This window comes from Zingiber officinale, chromosome 8A (genome assembly GCF_018446385.1).
Source record: "Zingiber officinale cultivar Zhangliang chromosome 8A, Zo_v1.1, whole genome shotgun sequence".
Lineage (NCBI taxonomy): Eukaryota > Viridiplantae > Streptophyta > Magnoliopsida > Zingiberales > Zingiberaceae > Zingiber > Zingiber officinale.
In genome coordinates this window covers 92,571,228-92,593,613 of record NC_056000.1, presented here as the reverse complement: position 1 = coordinate 92,593,613, position 22,386 = coordinate 92,571,228, and the positions used below count along the sequence as shown (strand labels likewise).

Genomic DNA, 22,386 nt, shown 5'->3' with positions numbered 1-22,386 from the left:
TAACATATTTTTGTACAAAATAATTCATGTATATGCATTATGCATAAATATTTCATACATGCATATATAATATCTCATATCTCTTTTGTTTACATTAATTCCTTGCATTATAAATCATGTATAGAACTTTATATTCTCAACTTTATTTTCTTTCATAAAGTTTTTAATCATCTAAATCCTTCCCATCGTAACATTCAACGTAGACTATCTACACATTCTTTTCATTACATTCGTACTCTCATTGCCCTTACTTTATCTAGGCTTTCTAGGGGTGTTACATGCCAAGTATGATATCAAACTCGACCATCTCCAATACTAGAAGATCTACCGTAAGTATCATGTTGCCAAAGTCTAACAGGCAACCTCTGATCTCCTAGGTGACGTCTAAAGTATCACCAGACGGTAGGGAGACAGTCAATCGCTGTAGTCTAACAGTAGGTAATCTACCAATCTCCCGCATGAAGGTACAGGATATAAAAGAATGCGAGCTACTAGTATCAATCAATATATCAGCGGAAAATGCATAAATGGAAATCATACCGCGGAAAACGGATCTGTCGGCTCGCTGCGCATCCTCTCTGGTAATTGCATGAACACGTCCAGTCTCTGGCGGAGGAGGAGGTGGTAACGCCACCAGCGGCTGCTGCGGCTGAGCAGAAGCCTGCCACTATGGCGGTGCTGGATAATGTGCCAGAGGAGACTGAGAGGACGGTGACTGATACTGTGCCAATGACTGTGACTGAGTTTGGTACTGGCCTAGAGGCTGAGGCTGCATCTGATACTGTCCCTGCGTCGGATAATAAGGTCCTGGAACAGAACTCTGGGGTGCAATGGAAGCACTGGAGTACTCCTGTCCAAGCATGCCAAATGCTGCTGCTGCAGGTGAGACTGTCCCCTGCTGACGATGTGAAGGCTGACCTTTCTGCCCTCCTCGATATGCCCCTGACTGACTAGACTGTCCCCTCTGACCTGACCCTCCGGAAGCCGTGTGCTGAGCCTTCAGCTGACAATCTCGGCTCTAGTGCCCAGGCAGTTTGTAATAAAAGCAAACTGGCTGTCCCAGAGAGCAAGCCGGGGTGAGGTGATCTCTGGATCCACATAGGAAACAGTGAGTATCGCTGGAAGGTGGTTGCCGGTTCTGCTGAGAAAATCGGGAACGTCCTGAAGAAGACCGCCCTGACTTCTGAGGCCTACGAGATACCCCAGAAGTACCTACTCTGCTGCTGTCCTGTCACCGGTATCTGCTGGATCTGTCCGGATGCCTAACCCGTATGCTTCCTCTTCCTGTCCGGAAATGCTCTCTGCTGAGCTAACTCTATCATCAAAGCTCGATCCAGTGCATCTGAATAAGAGACGATCCCTAAACCGGCAAGCTTTACTTGCATATAACCATCCAGTCCCTGTATAAACTGCATCATACGAGATTTGCCCTCCTCAACTAACTCTGGACAAAACTTAGCCAACTGGTTGAATTCAGTATTATATTCTGTCACTGAGCGATTGTTTTGCCGCAGACTCATGAAATCCTGTCGGAGAGCCATCTGATATGATAGTGGAAAGAAACGGCTCTCGAAAGCCTCTCTGAACCTGGTCCAAGTGACGTTCCGCTCGCCGATGATAGAACGCTGAGTAATCCACCAGGCGTTAGCCTCATCCCGTAAATGGAAAGCAGCCAGCTCTGCTTTCTCCCACTCGGAGCAAGCCATCTAGAAGAAAGTCTGCTCCATAGTCTCTATCCATGATAGAGCCATAATCGGATCGAGGTCTCCTCGGAAGAGAGTGAATCGAGTCTTCATCGACTCTGCCAATACTGGAATCCTAGCTCGTGCTGTGACAATATCAGTGAGCTGTGTCGGGACGGCCGCAGGAACTGGCGGAACCACCGGAACTGGTGCTACAAGTGGTACCGCGGAATAAACCGGAGGTGGTACTCCCGGTGCTGCTGAATGAACTGGAGCATAAGCCGTCGGTGGTACTGTAGGGTGAACAAAAGTGGCTGCAGCTGGAGGTACAGTAGGTAATGGTACCGGATGTGGAGCAGCTGCCGCTACTGTAGGTACTGGGGGCACAGGTGCCATTGGTGTCGGGTACATTGTAGGTCCAGGTGGCGGTGGTACTGAATACGCTGTAGGCTGCGGTGGAGCAGATATCGGAAACACCAATGGTACCTCTGATGATACCGGAACTACAGTAGGGATAGGTACACTCGGCGTAACCGAGGTAAGTACCTCTATAGGAGTCGTCGGGGTCTGAGAGCCCGACGCGCCCGCAGTATGCTGAGTCTGTCCCTGACTGGCAGGCTCATCAACAGTAGGCATCTCTGGCATATCCAGAGATCCCGTGGTCCTCGCACGTGGTCGTCCAGCACCACGTCTCGCCACAATACGCGTAGACCTCATCATATCTGTTAAGTTATATTACAGATATTACTACCAGTATAACAATCATAAAATAAACATCATACCTATTTGCTGTCTGGAGATGTTCCGTCGCTGTCTAGTCCCCAATTTGACCTCAAAATTCCGAACGAGAAAATCGCCGGAAATCCATATAAATCCGAAATGGAAATTCGAAACATAACCACAACAGAAATCCGTATAAATCCAAAATAAATGCCCAGTTTGACTCGCAAACTTGGCTCTGATACCAAATAAATTGTCACGCCCCAGAGGAGTCCCTGTCCGAAGAAATTTCGGCAGCATCTCCCCTGTACGGTGGACAATCTGAAACTTTCTACAAACACTATATACCTCAGCCACATGCGGCTGGAATAATAACAATAAATGTAACACAACCACACAAACATCCACGCAGTTATATATAATCAAACCAAGCAGTAATACTCTGACTCGAAAACCACCCTACTCAACTACACTCGTAAAACACAAATCCGACAAAGTTACCTCTTCTGCCGTCCAGGCAGGCATGTAGTAGAACAAATCTAAACCATACGAAAATCCATCGATAAAAAGAGTCCATACAATATCCAAATCCTCAAACAGAATAAGTCTAATACAGTCTAAATAACAAACCCAAAAGATAAAAACAGCTTATGGTCTGCAGGGGACTAGCAACTGGAACTCTCTCCCGACGGCATCAACCTGAAAAATAACAACAATGGAGGCGGGGTGAGTCCAAAACTCAGCAGGTACAACTGATATACAAAGTAAGGAAATAACACCTAGCACTAATCATGCGTACAGTCTCCTGATAAAAGAAAGATAAAAATGCATCTGAAGTAAACAGGAGTGAAACTGTACTAACTAGGACCGGGGTATAAGGACATACAGTCCGAGTGATATGGAAATCCTGTATGCATGTCAAACATAGGTATCCAAAAAATATGCAGGATATAAATGCAGCAAACACAAACACAAGCAATAAATGCATCATGCATGTGATGTCAATGATGCGTCTTGGTCACCCCTGACGCCAGTCGATCATCTCACACAATAGTGAGGCCGAGTGGGTAGAGCTGTGACAACCGTGCACTCTGTCGTCACTACCCCTGATGAGTAACCGAGTGGACGGGATGCTGTCGGAGTACACCTATCCTCCTACCCCAAATCATAAATGGGGGAGCACAATGTTCTCAACTCCCGGTACACGATGACGGGGAGGAATCCCTGCCGGCTAACACGTTGTGTAACACTACCCATGAGCGGACCAACGGTGCCTAACAGAGTCCCTGCTGCAACACACTCTGCCTGAATCGACCACTAACCCATGAGTGGTGGTGTGTGCAGATCCATGTAACTGGCGATGTGCTCAACAATAAGGAGCGAACTATCGCACAGCATGCAATCATGCAAATGGTGCATGACACTAACTACAAAATATCCTGACCTAATCCACATATTGTTGGGTTTTTCGGGCCGCGAAAACCGCTTTTCGCGTCGCGGAAACCCCGAATCACCCAAGGCCAACGGATCCGTGCAAGGAAAAACAAAAATAAATACGAGTACGAATTTGAAAAACCTTTTAGATCTACTCCTAGATCTATGTGTTAAGAATATACCTTGAAGCGTGCCCTTTCTAGTTCCCGCTCGTCCAAGAAGTTGCCGGATCTCTAGACCGTCAAGCGTCGGTCCTCTAGAAGTATCCACACGAACAATTCTTGATGGAGAAAACCTAAACAAAGGTGTGCTAGCACCTTGATAGGTCACGGCAAGGAAGAGGAGGGAGAGCAAGGAGAGAACACAAGGAAGAAGAAGGAGTTACACCACTTGAATGGAAAAATGAATTCCCACACCAACACAAAGTGGCCGGCCACTCTCAAAAAAACTCCCAAATTAATTGCATTAATTGCAATTAATATGAAGTCATTAAAGAGAATGGCTTTGTAACTTCCATGAGGTGGCACCCATGATGATGTGGAACATCATTATTGGTCCACCTAATGCCAACTCACCAATGAGGTGGCAAAAGGTCAAGTCAAAATTGACCTTTGGTCTTCCTTCTCAAGTCAAGTCAAACTTGACTCAATCTCTACCATGGTTGATCTAATCTAACCATTTGATTCGAGCCAACTTAATATAATGAATCTAATTCATTAAATTAAATTGATTCAATGAGTCAAAATCTAAATTAGACTCTATATCTGTTATTTGTACTTGCTGATGGTAGATAACGAAATTTGGGGACCAAATTTTTATAAGTGGGGGAGAATGTAAAATATCGGAAATAGGCGAATATGAATAGAGGAATTTTCCGGAATTTATGGAAATTTTTCGGGAATTTTTCGGAGCTCGTATGGACGAGTTAACGGGGACAAGAACGGGGTCCGGAAAAGCCTGTTTAGGCTACCCGATTTAAGCGAGGAAAAGATTATATATATATATTCTTTTCCTTTTATTTTCTTATTTCTTTTTCGTTTTCTTTTGTCGCCGAACTCGAGCCATCCCCCGCCTCTCTTCCCTTTTCTTCCCGACGCCGCCGCTTACTTTCTTCTCTTTGCCCTAACCGCCGGCGGCGGTTTCCTCGCCGACGCTTAAATCCCTCGGCAACTCCTTCTCCCTCTCTTCATTTCTTCTCTTTTGCCGACGACCTCTGCGCCCTAATTTCTCCGTCGTCTGCCGCCGTCGAACAGAGAGCGTCGGCCACCAGGTCTGGTACCAGTCGCGGCTATGCCCTAGTCTTCTCTTCTCGTGCAGCCACCGCCGATCGACGCTGCCTTCCTGTGTCCTAGCCTCAGCCGCGACACCCACCCGACGGCGTCACCACCTGCGGTGCCGCTGGCCGAGCCCTATCTCCGATCGCCGAGCAGAGCAGGTCTCTTGCTTCTACCTTAGCTCTGTGCCCTAGTGTCCGACATCTCCTGGAACAGCCGAGTCTTCCTCTCGCACGAAATCAGCACAGCAGTGCCCTTTCGCCACTGTCCTTGTGCCCTAGCATCGGTCGGCCAGCCGTCAAGTGCTAGCAGCAACTTTGACGGATCCTAGGTCATCACAGGCAGTAGGAGGGAAGAGGTAATATGTATGATTGTTGATTTGGGATCTTATGTTGGATTTGTTGGCTGATAACAGTGGTATTTGTCACTGATTTCTCACAGCAGCTTCTCCGGGTCTCGACGGTAAGTTCTTCAGGATTTGAGCAGCACTGAGGCATCGAAAAATTTGAGGTAAGGTTTAGGGTTTTTGAACTTCGTGGATATTGATTAGGTATATGTTAGAGATTGGTAGATTGGATTAGCTTTAGATTTTTAATCTCATGTTATGATTAGGGTTAAGGAACTAACCCTGGTGGACCCATTGATTTTATTTAATTAGGGTTCATTAATTTTGTTGGATGGATTAGTTGGATCCAATTTAGAACTTCTTAAATTGGATTAGAATTTAATTTGGCTAATTGTGGTATGATAGAATTAGCTAAACTAGACCTTATGTTTAATATACAGGACCTTGACGCGAGACGAGTATCTCGGAGTCAGATTTGGACCATTTTATCGGAGGCGGGTACTTTTGACTTATTGTCTTTGATATGCTTAGTAATTAAATTAACAAGATGCATTAATTGTGTTTCTTACTTGTTTCGGTTAATCACTGCCCAATACATGCTACCTGTTGATTGATTGTTTGTTTACATCCTGTATGGATATGTACCTGATTCCACATGCTCATGGGTAGTGATATAACCATATTTTACCATGTCAGGACCTAGGTTTGATACCTTATATGATCAGATACCTTGATATGATTCATTCGCTTTGGTGCACATTATGATATGTCCAGAGATTGGTTTAGTATATTACCATGTTTAGTGACATGCACCATTCGCATGATTGCATGCTGAGTGATTGATTGCTCCTTTATTGTCGAGCACTTCGCCAGTTTCATCACTGTTCGGTGCTCCGTTGTGACGCTCATGGGTAGCGGGACACAGCGTGGTAGCACGTCAGTTTGGCTCTTCCGGTGCTCCGTTGGTCCGCTCATGGGTAGTGTGACGCAGCGTGTAGCACGTTAGAGATCCCTCCCCGTCACAGTGTACCGGGAGATGAGAGCATGGCGCTCCCCCATTTATGATTTGGGGTAGGAGTATGTGTGTACTCCGACAGCATCCCGTCCACTTCGGTCACTCATCAGGAGTAGTGATGCAGAGTGCACGGTTGTCACAGCCCTACCCACTTGGTCCCACTTTTGTTGTGAGTTGGCTGACTGGCGTCAGGGGTGACCATGACATTGGCATCATATGCATGATGCATTTATTGTTTGTGTTTGTGTTTGTTGCACTTATATGCTGCACATTGCTTGGATACCTTGATTGACATGCATACAGGTCTTCTATACCTTTCGGACTATTTGTCCTTTTACCGGGTCCTGGTTAGTACAGATTCTCTCCTGTCTTCTTCGGTTTGCATTTGTCTTTATTTTTATCAGGAGACTGTACGCATGATTAGTGCTAGGTGTTATTTCTTTACTTTGCATATCAACTGTACCTGCTGAGTGTTGGACTCACCCCGCCTCCATTGTTGTTATTTTCAGGTTGATGCTGTCAGGAGGGAGTTCCAATCGCTGGTCCCCACAGCACGTAGTGCTACTCCTCTGCTGATTTTTGAGTTGTTGTTTTATTTTAGTTTTTCGCTATCAGACTTTGTTTTAGTTTTGTTTTGGACTTTACATATGGATAGTGTATGGAATCTTTCCATTTGATGGACTTTTGGTATGATTTGGATTTATTCTACTACATGCCTGCCTGGACGGCAGAAGAGGTGAGTTCGTCGGTTTTGAGCTTTACGAGTGTAGTTGAGTAGGGTGGTTTTCGAGTCAGAGTATTACTACTTTGTTTGATTATATATAACTGCGTGGTGATGTTTTATTTTGTTGTTATTATTCCAGCCGCCTGTGGCTGAGGTATTTGTGAGATGTAGAAAAGTTTCAGATTGTCCACCGTACAGGGGAGATGCTGTCGAAATTTTCTCGGACAGGGACTCCTCTGGGGCGTGACAAATTGTGACTCCTCACAATATATGAGACATTGTCCTTCTATCCTAGACATGAACTCCAAGTAGACTTACTCGATCAAATGAGCTCAACATCTAATGTTGACTCATTTGGGCATGGCCATGCACTTAGTGGTCTCACTCTATCAAGAATATCGATGTCGCTCCCGTCATATGGGAGGGATAGATCCCATCTACATCACTCACATCCCTCTACATAATTCGTTATATACCCAGTAATCGCCTTTATAGTCCACCCAGTTACGGGTGACGTTTGACGAAACCAAAGTACATAACTCCTTATGTAGGAATCCATGGTGACTTCAGGTCTAAGGACTAATAGTCATACTAATAGCCACATGAGAAAGTATATGACACTCATATAACGATCCATGATACTTTCTCATGGCGGGTCATTCAGTATACATTCTCTAATGCATACCCATGTGTCAGCTTGATATCTCTATATCCATGACTTGTGAGATCAAGTTATCGAGCTGACCTACATGCTAGTCTTATTGTATTAACATTGTCCCTGAATGTTAATACTCGACTAGGAATGATTTAGAGTAGTGTTCCCTATATAATCTCACTATCGATTCAACCAATCGATTGATATAGGTAAGAACCTTCTACTCAAGGACACTATTATACTTAGTCTATTTGGCACTAATATAAATAAGTATAATAACCAAACAAATGCCTTTATTAATATACAAGAATATGATACAATGAGTCCATACAATCATCAAATGATTGGCTCTAGGGCTCTAACTAACACATATATATAAACGTGAATCATAGGTCAACGAATCAAATCAATCAAAGGTACACAGAAGGTATAAAACCTAAGTCTTGAACATGGTGAAACATGGTATATCACTACCCCTACAAGCATGTATAAACAGGTAATGTATACATGAGATGCAAACCAATCAATCAATCAAGCATGTATCAAGTTTTGGGTAGTGATTAACCGAAACAGAATGAGAAACATAATTAATGAAATTTGTTAAATTCACTACTATGTATATCAAATGACATAAGTCAAAAGTACCCGCCTCCAAATAGAATAGTCCAAACCGGTAGTCGAGATACTCGTCTCGCGTCAAGGTCCTGTGATAAATCCTACAATTTAGCTAAGTATAAACAAATAGCTAAATAAATTCCTAATCCATCGACCATCTAGGGTTAGTTTCATTAACCCTAATTACACCATCAATCAAAATCAACCAACATATTTGACTGTATTCATTAAGCCTTACCTCTGGATCAAACAAAAAGGAAGATCACAGCGGTTAGCTCTCTCTCCAGCAATGCCTGCAAAGGAAGTCACCATAACAAAAGTAATACCAATAGCTCAAACCATCGAAATCATCAAATTCATCTTGCCAAACTCACCTCAACAGATTCCTAATTCTTCAGCCGAGACCTCCACATCATAGACTCAAATCAAATCTTACCCAAAGATGAAATGGTTAATGGTGGCTACCTTGGGTAGAGCTAGGCACAGCCCGGGAAGTCTTTGGTAGATCTAGGGCACGACACAGTGGTGGCAGCCGACCCTAGGGCTCGGTTGGATCGGCGTCGGTGAAGGGAAGAAGGTGTCGCCTAGGGCACGCGGCTGGAGGCCAGGACACCGGTGGAAGTCGGCTGTAGGGCGGAAGAAGGCCGACGGCAGTACTAGGTCGGTGGCGGCACAACCCAATTAGGGCACGGCGTCGCTGTGGTGGCGGCAGAGGAGAGGAGAAGAAACGTCGGCACGGCTTTGGTGCACTCAGGGAAGAAGGAAATGAAGAGGAGTAGTGGCGCCGGAGGAAATAAACCGAAGACGCTCGTGCGGTTAGGGCAGGGGGACGGAGTCACGCGGGAGAGAAAGAAAACAGTGAGAAGAATTCGGCGAAAACAAAAGAAAAAGAAAAGGAAAAGAATATAAATAAATTCAACTTTTCCTCATTAAAACGGGGTAGCCCAAACAGGCTTTTCCGGCCCCCGTTTTTGTCCCCGTTAACTCGTCCATACAAGCTCCGAAAAATTTCCGAAAAATTTCTAAAAATTTCGAAAAATTCCCCGTATTAATATTCGCCTATTTTCGGTATTTTACACATTAGCTAAAAAACCGATGTCTATGAGCGAAAATCTGTGCTCATAGACACTGGTTTTTGGAAAAACCGGTGTAAAATACTCAAAGACATCGGTTTTTGCTTAAAATCGTTGTTGTTCCACCTATGTCTATGAGGGCTTTTCTTGTAGTGTTCTTTGCAAGCTTTACAAAAATTATGCTCCGACCCTTTATTAAAGTTAGACAATTATCATATATATGACTAGTTGTACAACAAACCTCACAGAAACGAGTATTAGAATTCACAATAGAAATTTAGTCAAACTTTTGAAATAGAGCTTTCAATCTGGTGTTCAATCTAAACATGTCCATCTAAATGATTATGGTCAGAACAAGATAGACATGTAGAAGTAACAAAAAATAAAAATATAGAATTAACAAAGGAAAGAAAAATGCAAAAAAAGAAAAAGAAATGTCTCGAGTAACTCATATGCTAATTAACTAATATTAATCGAAATAGTCCCCAACAATGGCACCAAAAATTTATTACGAACTGCAAGTGCATGATTGTCATCAAGTAATAAAATATTAATTCAACAAGGACTGTTGATTACGTACTAGTTAGTTTCACACAATGAATTATCTAGATAATCAAATGTGGTTCACAAACACAGGGAAAAGAGATTGAGAGAAGAGAGAGAGAGGAAGAAAGAGAGAATAGAGAGAGAGAAGGAATAAGAGGTGATCTTGGAAGAGGATGGATGATAGATACTAGGATTTTGATTTCGTTATGATATTAGTTAATGTCCCTATATATTGTTCATCTACCTAACTCCATGCTTGCACTTGTGTAGTGATTCTAACCAAAGCCTAGTATACCCCTTACGTAGGTTGCACCAGAGTGTTTATCCATGTTCTAATGTTATTAAGTAAAGAGGTAACCTTGGAAGTCCGGTTACGAGGGAATCCCTATCACTAGGATCTCCTGGTCATACATTGCTAGATTATACAGTCAATTCCTAACGATAGCTTTGGAGTATCCACTTCAATTAGAATACCCAAATAAGAATTAGTCTCTATGTTAAGATCTTTTAATTCTAAAAGTGAGTAAGTATCGATGCCCTCTGTCACTAAGGGCATAATATGTCCGTTTGAATGAGTTCCTCTGTGACTAAGGATCCTCCAGTTATCCAATCTAGTAGCAACTTTGATATAGAGAAAATTCCAAATATCTATATGAACTGATCTCATACATATTTCATCAAACACATATTGTTGGTGTGATTCACACTAACAGTCTAACCTGTGTTTTGATCAATGACAAGTAAGTTAAGTTAGGTTCTATCGTGATCTAACCACTTCATTGAGTGTGTAGGAAATCCAGCTAGGTGACGGGCTGACCGAATAGCTGGTACAAAATCTAACTAGGTCAACGGGTTGACCAGATAGCTGGTATGAAATCCAACTAGGTCGACGGGCTGACCGGATAGCTGGTATGAAATCTAGCTAGGTCGACGGGATGACCAGATAGTTGGTACGAAATCCAGATAGGTCGACAGGTCGATCGAATAATTGGTACGAAGTCCAACTAGGTCTATGGGCCGACTGAATAATTGGCACAAAGTCAAAACAGGTCGACGGGCTGACCGGATGTCTGGCAAACTAGTAAGTTAAGGTAAGTTACTAGAGGAGAGTGACCCAATGAGGGCGCGCCCTGGTTAGAGGGATAGTAGGCATTGGTTCAGTTTAGGTCTATTTGGGATCCCTAAATTGAGATCTTGACTAGTTCCTTCTCTTGGGAGAACAAGAACTAATTCCTATCCTTTATTGTCATTTATTATTTTCCCTAATACTTGTTTTTGCAGGCTATTTGGACTAACGTTGTTTTGTAGAACAAAAGGACTTGATTTGTCTTCGGATGAACAGTGCCAAAGGCGCCTTCATATTGTTCATAGAAGGCGCCTTCCATGGCTATGGAAGGCGCCTTCCACAAGATAAAATTTTAGCATTGCAGCAGATAAGTGCCAGACTGTTAAGGATCAAACTTGCCTCATTAGAGACGCCTTCCATGGCTATTGAAGGAGCCTTCCATAGCATATATATGGCAGGCTCGACCAAGCAACCAACAACAACAACTATATGAGCTATTATTCATTATTTTGAGGTTTCAACTGCTCCGGGCTCCTGCTACTACTTTGTTATGAATCTGCTACGCCTGACAACTGCTCCGAGGAGTTCCGATAGTGGCAAGCAGACCAACATCGATATGAGCACTTCAACATCAATCTCTAAGTATCGATAACATTTATTTTTGTGTATTTAATTACTGCAAAATGACATGTGCAAGGTGGACTTGTTCTAAATTTCCTTGTATTTGATTCCCTCTTCCAGAGGTACTGGAAGAGGTTTTTAGTTGAATATCCATGGGACCTGATTCTTGGAGTAGGGGTAGCCAAAGGCTCTGAACCAAGTAAAATCAGTTGTATTTTCTTGTATTGTTATTTTTTAATTTCCGCTACGTATACTCGTGATTTCAAAACTACAAAAAGGAAAATTTTGGAAACAACGTGATTCCCCCCCCCCCCCCCCCCCCCTCCCTCACGTGCGATCGATCCAAAAGTGGTATCAGATCATGTTATGCTATGAATTGGTGCAACCACTAATCAAGCCTGAAGAATCATTTTTTTTGACATTCCATTTAAATCATTTTAAAAACATCTCAAACACTGCTAATCTAAGACCAAGTCTTGGTACCCCATTTTAGTTTTTTTCCTACAGCTGTCAAATGGCACAAATTGAAGGGTACAACACCGTCCGTCCTCCCCTATTCAACGGTGATGACTTCCTGTACTGGAAGAAGCGGATGGAAGCTTATCTGAAGATTGACTTCATCCAGTGGTTCAGCATCACCAGAGGTTACAAGGCTCCAGTCAATAATGTCGGAATCCCAATGGACCCGGAACATTGGAATCCATAAATGAAGAAAACGGCGCAGATAAACTTCAAAGTTGTCAACACAATTCAGTGCAGACTAATAAAAGAAGAGTTGAACCACGTCATCCCACACAAAAACACAAAGGAACTTTGGGACTAGTTAATAGAATTGCACGAGAGAACTAGCGACACCAAGGTAACAAAGAGAGATTTATTTTTAAATAAATTATTTAATGTCAAAATGTAGGAAGGTGAGACTGCCAGTCAACTGCACGTGAGGATAAAAGACATTCTCAACAGACTCCACACAATCGACCACCAATTAAAGAACCGAGATCTGATATACGCCTATAAAATTTCCTCGAAAATTTCCTCGAAATGCACAGTGGGCATCTATCGTGGATGCCTATAAAATTTAGAGAAACTTGTCAAAATTAAAACAGAATTGCATGAACAGACTAACGTCAAATCCAAGAAAGGTCTTGCTCTTATTACAGGATCATCAAAAGACAAGTCAAAATCCATGTCTAAACCAGAAGATGAGTCTGTCCTAGACTCAGATGATGAAGAACACCTGGTGAACTTGGTAATAAAAATGTTCACCAGGAGAATGAAGAACTTTACCAGCAAGGACTTGTAAAAGATCAACTCCACCTCCAACTCCAACAATAAGAATGTGACCTGCTTTGGATGCAACAAGAAAGGGAACTACAAGACCGACTACCCGAATCTGAAAAAGAAGAAGGCCCTCAAGGCGACGTGAGATGAATCGTCTGGAGATGAATCAGATGGTAGAGAATTGAAGCACTCCAACTACCTTACACTAATGGTGCACGATCTAGAATCAGAGAATGAATCAGAAGACGGGTCCGAACCAAAATCTGGCCATAAGTCCGCACTCATTTCCAAAAGTTCCAATAAGTTATATTTTAGATTAAATAAAAAGTTCTTTAAAATCATTGCATGTTTAACTAAGAAATTAACTACTTAAGAAAAACAAATAAACGATCTAACAAAATAAAATGATAAACTTAATGAACAATTAAAATTGAACTCAACAACTAAACCAAATTCAAATTGAAATCCTAACTCAAGTTGCAAAACTTGAGGAGGATACTCTTAGATTGAAAACTGAAATAGTTAAACTAAAAAAATTACTTGAAAAAATCACAACTAGATCCAAGTATCTGTTAGTTAGAGCCCTAGAGCCAATCATTTGATGATTGTATGGACTCATGTATATCATATTCTTAATAAAGGCATTTGTTTGGTTATTATACTTATTTGTATTAGTGCCAAATAGACTAAGTATAATAGCGTCCTTGAGTAGAAGGTTCATACCTATATCAATCGATTAGTTGAATCGATAGTGAGATGATATAGGGAACACTACTCTAAATCATTCCTAGTCGAGTATTAACATTCAGGGACAATGTTAATGCAATAAGACTAGCATATAGGTCAGCTCGATGACTTGATCTCACAAGTCATGGATATAGAGATATCATGCTGACACATGGGTATACATTGGAGAATGTATACTGAATGACCCGCCATGAGAAAGTATCATGGATCGTTATATAAGTGTCATATACTTTCTCATGTGGCTATTAGTATGACTATTAGTCCTTAGACCTGAAGTCACCATGGATCCCTACATAAGGAGTTATGTACTTTAGTTTCGTCAAACGTCACCCGTAACTGGGTGGACTATAAAGGCGATTACTGGGTATGTAACGAATTATGCAGAGGGATGTGAGTGATGTAGATGGGATCTATCCCTCCCATATGACGGGAGCGACATCGCTATTCTTGATAGAGTGAGACCACGAAGTGCATGGCCATGCCCAAATGAGTCAACATTAGATGTTGAGCTCATTTGATCGAGTGAGTCTACTTGGAGTTCAAGATTTAGATTGATTAGAGGATGACACGGTCTATGCCTCACATTAATCAATCTAGATGTCTAGGATAGAAGGACACTTGTCACATATTGTGAGGAGTCACAATTAGTAGTCACAAGGTGATGTTGGATCTCAACATTCTTGTAACTTGGGTAGCAATGATGTATTGCTAGATGCCGCTCATTGCTTATGTTTCTAAAGGAGTTTAGAAACATTGCCAACGTTACAAGAACCTATTGGGTCACACACAAAGAACAAGTGGATGGAGATTAGGTTCATATGATGAACCAATTGGATTAGGTTCATGTGATGAACCAATTGGATTAGGTTCATGTGATGAACCAAATTGGATTAAGAGTAATCCAAATTGGGCTAATTGAGTTAGACTCAAGTTGATTCATGTGTTCAATGAGTCTAATTTGGATTATGACTCATTGAATCAATTTAATTAAATGAATTAGATTCATTATATTAAGTTGGCTTGAATCAATTGGTTAGATTAGATCAACCATTAGAGAGATTTGGTCAAGTTTGACTTGATTTGAGAAGGAAGATCAAAGGTCAATTTTGAATTGACCATTTGCCACCTCATTTGTGAGTTGGCATAAGGTGGACCATTGATGATGCTCCACATCATCATGGTTGCACATGTGTGTGACACCTCATGGAGGTTACAAATCCCTCTTTAATGGCCACATTAAATGGGAAGGGGGTTACACACACATGAAGGAGAGTGAATGCAATTCATTCTCATTCATTCCATCTTCTTCCTCCTTAGCTCTCTCTTGCTTTCTCCTCTCTTTTGGTCGTGGGTTCCATGAAGGGAGAGAAGGTGGTTGAGTTGTATTCCAAGAGAAGAAAGAAAGGGTGAAGGTCACAAAAGAGGAGACTACTTCTTGAGTGTAAGAGTTTCCTTTCTTCTTTCTTTTTCCCTCCATTTAAATCCTATCCGAGAGCTCTAGAAAGTGCTAGCACACTTGGGGCTCTCTTCTCCATCCTTTGAGTGTGAGAGACACTCCTTGTTCGTGTGGATATCACTAGAGAAGTATCTACCTTGATACTTTGGAGATCCGACAAGTACCTTGGACGAGCGGGATTTTGCAAGGGCACGCATCGAAGGTAAAATGGTTTTTCCTTTGTAGATCTACTGTAGATCGTAGTATAAAACTCGTATTTGTGTTTTCGAAATTTTTCCTTGCACGGATCTACGGCTTTGTGTGATTCGGGGTTTCCGCGACGCGAAAAGCGGTTTTCGCGGCCCGAAAAACCCAACAGTATCTTGACATGATACTTGGATCACAAAGAGCTGTGTACAAGAAGTATGGACTTGGATATAAGCCCAGCTCAACCAATAAATCCTTTATATCTTTAGTTAACCAAAATAAAAATCAGAGTAAAGCTTGGGTTCTGAAAGTGTGTCTAAACACGCAAGTAGGACTCAATCAATATTACATATCTAAAGATAAATTTTATTATATAAATCATAATAAATCATCTCTCTTAAACTCTAATGTTAAATCATCAAAAATAAATACAAAACAAAAGAAAAACCTTAAGTTATTCAAACCTAACTTAAATATTAACAAAAATTATAATCAAGTATACTATAATTATAAAAGTAATCGACATAAACTCAAAACTTAAACTCAAAATGTTCAACAATTCAAGGGGAGGTTGCAAATTAGTTGACACCTCCAAAATAATAACTTACCCGGTAGGGTAATTAGGACTAGCTAAGATAGGGTCAACAGTTTAACTTGACAAAAGAACTCATGAAGTTTATTATAATAGTAGGTTAGAGAAACTATGTCTATGCATGTCTAGGAAGATATGGTGTCAACCTGGTGTATTGGCTTAGCGGAACTAACTGGAGATACCCCTTATGGATCCTAACTAGTTAGACAAAGGTTTTGTACTAAGTTCAATAAATAGGACTATTTAGAAAACCTCGAAAACATTGTTACTCTAATGATGTCCAGATGACTCACCAAAGCTCAGAAGCTTATCCAAAGAATACATGTTTTGTTGAATCTAAAGTTAAATCTAAATCTAACACAAAGTTAAACCCAACCCTAAAATTGAACTTAACTCATCTCACAAAATTATAGGATTCCCTGAATAAAAACGTAGTCGGGTGAGATGACTGAGGATTTAAAATTAAAAATTAAATAAAAATTAAAAATTAATAATAATAATTAAAAATAAAAAATTAAAATTTAAAGTTAAATTAAAAATTAAATTTAAATTTAAAATTAAAATTTAAAATTAAATAAAAAATAAAAAATTAAAATTAAATTTAATATTATATCTTAAAATTAAAATTTAAAAATTAAAATTTAAAAATTAAATTTAAAATTAAAATTTAAAATAAAAAAAATTAAAACTAAAATTTTTAAACTTAAAAGTAAGCTCAAATCTAAATTGGTATTAACTCCTACCTATTATAAGAAACCAAGTGGATATTGGACAGTAGTTGCTCCAAATACATGATGGAGGATCAAACCAAGTTCACTCAGTTAACATACAAAAGCTTAGGAACAATTGCCTTTGAAACAATGACAAACTCAAGATAATTGGGGTATGTAATATTGAACTTAAAAATTGATTTTATTATTAAGAAAGTATTACTTATTGAAAATCTCAAATACAACCTTCTTAGCATTAGTCAATTGTGTGACTCTAGATATAAGGTTAGGTTCTTATTGTAACAACCCAATTTCCTCATTTCAAGTCTTAATAGTGCTTAAAAATATTTAGAAATGCTTTAGAAATATTCTAGAGATTTTTAGAATTTTTTAGAGTATTTTTATGCAAATTTTGGAGTTCGTTTGGTATTTTTACCAAAAAAAGAAGTTAGCAAAAAATAAAGAGGTTAAGCCGAGGTTCGGACCGAAGACCTCCGGTTAAGCAAAGCCTTTAGTTGTCTCGGCTGACCATGTGACCAAGCGGGCGATGCTGATTAAAAAAGGAATGGAAATATTTTAAGTAGTAGTTAATAAACAGAAAAAAATAGGAATAAAAGGGATTCGACCGAGATTCGAACCCGCGACCTCCGACCCGACCCAAGTCTTAAGTAGTTTCGGCTAGCCAAGCGTTCACCAGGTGTTTTGTGACCAAATTAATAACGAATTGGTCTTAAGCCATAACAGAAATACCTGAGTTATAAAGAGAGGAACTTAGGGATTGATTTCTCCCGTGACCGAAAACCCTTCTTCTCTCTCACGTGCGGCATCCCTGCTCAGGGAAAAATCGAAGCCGAGATTAGGGCATCGTCTCCGGCGGGCGGCCAGGGTGTTCTCCGAGGGGTTTTCTCCACCATTACGGTCTCCTTGTCGAGGGGAGTTTGTGGGCACGAGGAAGAGCCAGAAACTCGAGTTTTCTCCAAACCCTAGCAGCTCCTCTTCTCGGTTGTGAGTCTAAGAAGCAAGGTAAGTGCTCTCACCTGCAGTAAGAGTAGTTCCGTGAATTTCTTCCTTATTGCTGTAAAGATTGTGGTAGCCGTAAAACCCTAGCATGCATGTGTGATTTATTCGCTTCAAGGGCTATAATCTGAACTTTAGTTTCCAGTTTGTGCTTTTGGCCTTAGTAATTCAGTGTAGATCTTGTTGTTTTTGATGATTGCTGCTGCGAATTCAAAGGAAAAGAAAAGAAAATAAATATATTGTATAGATAAGGCATGTGGTTTAGATTCTTTAGCCTTATGATTAGCATTTTAGATTCTATGATGCCATGAATCTTAGTTTTAGATTTGTTCATGTTTTTCGTTGCTGAAATGAAAAAGAACAACCCCTTTTAGTTAGTATTTCAATTTAGACTTCCTTGTTACCTTGATGGGTATGATCGGATTTCATTTAGCCATGTAGTTTTAAGTTTTGTTACTGGGCAGTGAGTATGAAACGGTGTAGACTTTTGGAACAAACAAAATAAACTTTATATCAATTTCAATTTCTGTGAGTTAGCTATTTTAGTTTATTTCAGCAAGTTAGCTAATTTCAGTTATATAGTTTTCTTTACTATCGGATGGGCACGAACAACCATACATAGTGTACTTTGTAGTTTAGTTTTTCCTTGCTAATACTATGAACATGAACAGCCCTGTTTAGAGCCCTATTTAAGTTAGTGTACTTTGTAGCTTTAAGTTTGGTATGTTAACCTTGGATTTCCATGTTCCCTGAACATGAATAGCCCTGTTTAGAGCTTAGAACAACTTTTCTGTATTTGCATTTCTGCAAGCATGAACAGCTCTGTTTAGATTGCAGTTTTTCGTTAATTGCATTCCTGCAGGCCCCGAACAGTTTCACATGGGGGTTAGAACAACCCTTTAGATTTGCAGTTTTAGCAAGTGCAAATTCAGTTTCAAGTTAGTTTTCCTTGCTGCTGTACAAAAATCGAACTACCCTTTTATTCCAAGCACACAGTTAGATTTCCCTTTAAGTTTCTAGTCTTCCCTTTGTGCTTGTATTAGGCATGAACGACCATATGTAGCAGTGCAGTAAATGGACATGTGCAGCCAAGTGATAAGCATTCCAGATTTTCCATTTTTCTATTAGGGAGCACGAGTAGTATTTCCTAGTTTTTTTCCTTTACTACTAGATATACATGAGCTATATTGATTCTTATTTCTAGTTACTTGCTATTAATTGAGCATGAGTAATTTCCCTTGCTATTGAATATGCATGAGCAGATTTATTTCCTAGTTTTGTTTGCTATGAGTTGAGCATGACCAGTTTCCTTTGCCACTAGATATGCACGGGTATACTTTCTAGTTTTCCTTTACTATTAGATTAACATGAGCATCTATATATGTTATTTATTTCAGGCATTTAGATTTAAGTTTTTCTTGCCATCTCAATATGCATGAATGGTTTTAGCATGCTGTTTTATTTAGCATCTCAGCACAGTTTTATTAAGCATTTCAGTGCAGATTTTTATTAAGTGTAATAGTGCAGATTTTTGTTAAGTATCATAGTGCAAATCTTGTTAAGTATTACAGTATTTTGAGTTTAAGAAAAGTATAAGAAAGATAAAGAAAAGAAAGAAAAAGGCCAAGGCCTTAAGTAGATCTCAAAGTCAAGACTTTAGGGATTTTGGCACACAAGGTGCTTGTTAAAATGCCGAGGCATTATATATTAGAAGTAATAAAAGATAACAAGTATTTTATTTTTTAAGAGGATAGTACCCGACTTCCAAGGTTGTCGTAAAAGAAAATCCAGGCGACCAATTCCAATGTCTTGGCCCTGGTAAGACCAAGGTCTTTACCCTCGTAGGACAGGTAGTCGCTACCACAGTCTCTATTAGGGAGCGCGCATTGGTACTAAGTCTGGGCCCAAGAAGAGATTGATTATTATTTTGAAGTAATAAAGTATAAGTTTTTGGAACAAATGAAACAAGCTTCACTTATATTTAGAGTCAGCAAGTTTAGTTCCTTTTAATTTGAAGCATGCAGTATTAGTTTTATTTGTTTCCTGATTAGTTTATTGAGCATGATTAGCCTTGTCTTCCAGTATGCAGTTTTATTCTTGTATATCATGAGTATGCAGATTTTAGTGCTTTGCTATTAGATGAGCATGAGTAGTTTTCTTCTTACAGATTCAGTTTTTAGCATTGCTGTATTTATATGCACATTCGAGTTTTTGTGAGTTAGACAGCGCTTACTAAGCATTCGCTTATAGTTTGCATTTCCTCTTACTGCAGATAAAGGAAAGGAAAAGCTATAGCAAAGGAAGGTGACAAGGAGGTTTTCGATGATGTGTGATGCCAGGACTATGGGAGAGACTTAGGGCATTATTAAGTTTACGTGTTTTAGTGGTTAAGAAACATTTGAGATTATTCTTATTTTAGTTCGCATGTTAAAATGAGTTCTGTTTAGTAAGAAGATACTTTTGTGTTTGCATTGAGATATAGTTTCATATGTTTCTGCTATTATGAGTTATATGTGCATGTTCTGAATTTTGGAGTATTGTATTGTATTTTAGTCCTGCCGAACAGCATATACTCTGTCGAAATTTTAAGTTTTCTGGAAAAAATTAAGTACAGGTTGTTACACTAGTTAAGTAAGAGCTTATAGTAGTTATGTAACGGACACCTTTAGAGAGTATTGAGAAGGGTGATCGTTACAAGTTGGTATCAGAGCAGTTCCTATTCTCCAGCATCAAACATCAGCACCAACCTTGCCGTCTTCAAGTAAGAAAGTACTTAAATTCCTTTTAGTATGCCTTTCCTTATTATTTGCAATAAAGAGAAATCTTTAGAAGTATTTGTTTATATGTGCTTAAGCTAGATAAAAGTTCTTTTTTGTCTTTCTATGTTTTTTTTAATATGTCTAGAGAGTATAGAGACAATTTCAGATTTTCTCTCTCTACATAATTAGATGTTAAGAAGAAAGACGGATCTATGCGGATGTGCTTAGATTTTAGAGGGCTGAACAAAGAAACAATTAAGGACAAGTACCCTTTTCCCAGAATAGATGATCTATTTGATCAGCTAAAGGGGGCAATAGTGTTCTCTAAAATAGACCTACGCTTTGGATACCATCAGTTGAAAGTGAAAGGAGGTGATACACCCAGAATAATTTCCAGGACCAGATATGGACACTACAAATTTGTAGTCATGCCATTTGGTGTGACTAATGCACCTGCGGTCTCTAGAGACTTTATAACAAGTCTTCCAAGGACCACTAATGGGTACGATACGATATGGGTGATAGTGGACCGAGAAGTTTAGAAGACTAAGGGACAAAGAAGTACCACTAGTTAAGGTCATTTGGCATCAGAAGCGCGAGGAAATTACTTGGGAGTGTGAGGACAGCATGAGGCAGAAATATCCAGAATTATTTTAAGTTTGAGGACGAACTTTTTATAAGGTATGGGGAATTGTAACAACCTAATTTCCTCATTTCAGATCCTAATAGTGCTTAAAAATATTTAGAAATGCTTTAGAAATATTCTAGAGATTTTTAGAAATTTTTAGAGTATTTTTATGCAATTTTTGGAGTTCGTTTGGTATTTTTACCAAAAAAAAGAAGTTAGCAAAAAATAAAGAGGTTAAGCCGAGGTTCGAACCAGAGACCTCCGGTTAAGCAAAGCCTTTAGTTGTCTCGGCTGACCAAGTGCCCAAGTGGGCGATGTTGATTAAAAAAGGAATGGAAATATTTTTAGTAGTAGTTAATAAACAGAAAATAAATAGGAATATAAGGGATTCGGCCGAGATTCGAACTCGCGACCTCCGACCCGACCCAAGTCATAAGTAGTTTCGGCTAACCAAACGTTCACCAGGTGTTTTGTGACCAAATTAATAACGAATTGGTCTTAAGCCATAACAAAAATACCTGAGTTATAAACAGAGGAACTTAGGGCTTGATTTCTCCCGTGACCGAAAACCCATCTTCTCTCGCGCGCGCGGCATCCCTGCTCGGGCAAAAATCGAAGCCGAGATTAGGGCATCGTCTCCGGCGGCCGACCAGGATGTTCTCCGAGGGGTTTTCTCCACCATTACGATCTCCATGTCGAGAGGAGTTTGTGGGCACAAGGAAGAGCCGGAAACTCGAGTTTTCTCCAAACCTTAGCAGCTCCTCTTCTCGGTTGTGAGTCCAAGAAGCAAGGTAAGTGCTCTCACCTGCAGTAAGAGTAGTTCCGTGATTTTCTTCCTTATTGCTGTAAAGATTGTGGTAGCCGTAAAACCCTAGCATGCATGTGTGATTTATTCGCTTCAAGGGCTATAATATGAACTTTAGTTTCCAGTTTGTGCTTATGGCTTTAGTAATTCAGTGTAGATCTTGTTGTTTTATATGATTGCTGCTGCGAATTCAAAGGAAAAGAAAAGAAAATAAATATATTGTATAGATAAGGCATGTGGTTTAGATTCTTTAGCCTTATGATTAGCATTTTAGATTCTATGCTGCCATGAATCTTAGTTTTAGATTTGTTCATGTTTTTCCTTGCTGAAATGAAAAAGAACAGCCCCTTTTAGTTAGTATTTCAATTTAGACTTCCTTGTTACCATGATGGGTACGATCGGATTTCATTTAGCCTTGTAGTTTTAAGTTTTGT

At 40.0% G+C, this 22,386-nt stretch overlaps 1 long non-coding RNA gene across 3 annotated transcripts; it reads left to right on the top strand.

Annotated features, from left to right (window-relative positions):
- Nucleotides 1-4,760: 4,760 nt before the first annotated feature.
- LOC122012118 lies at nt 4,761-7,041 on the top strand. Of its 3 annotated transcripts, none has more exons than XR_006120133.1 (3): nt 4,761-5,468; nt 5,552-5,620; nt 6,981-7,041. It is a non-coding gene; the product is annotated as an uncharacterized LOC122012118 (long non-coding RNA). The 3 variants fall into 3 exon arrangements; XR_006120132.1 differs by lacking the exon at nt 6,981-7,041 and adding an exon at nt 5,897-5,945 and having other exon boundaries at nt 5,555-5,620; XR_006120131.1 differs by lacking the exon at nt 6,981-7,041 and adding an exon at nt 5,897-5,945.
- The last annotated feature ends 15,345 nt before the right edge of the window (nt 7,042-22,386 follow it).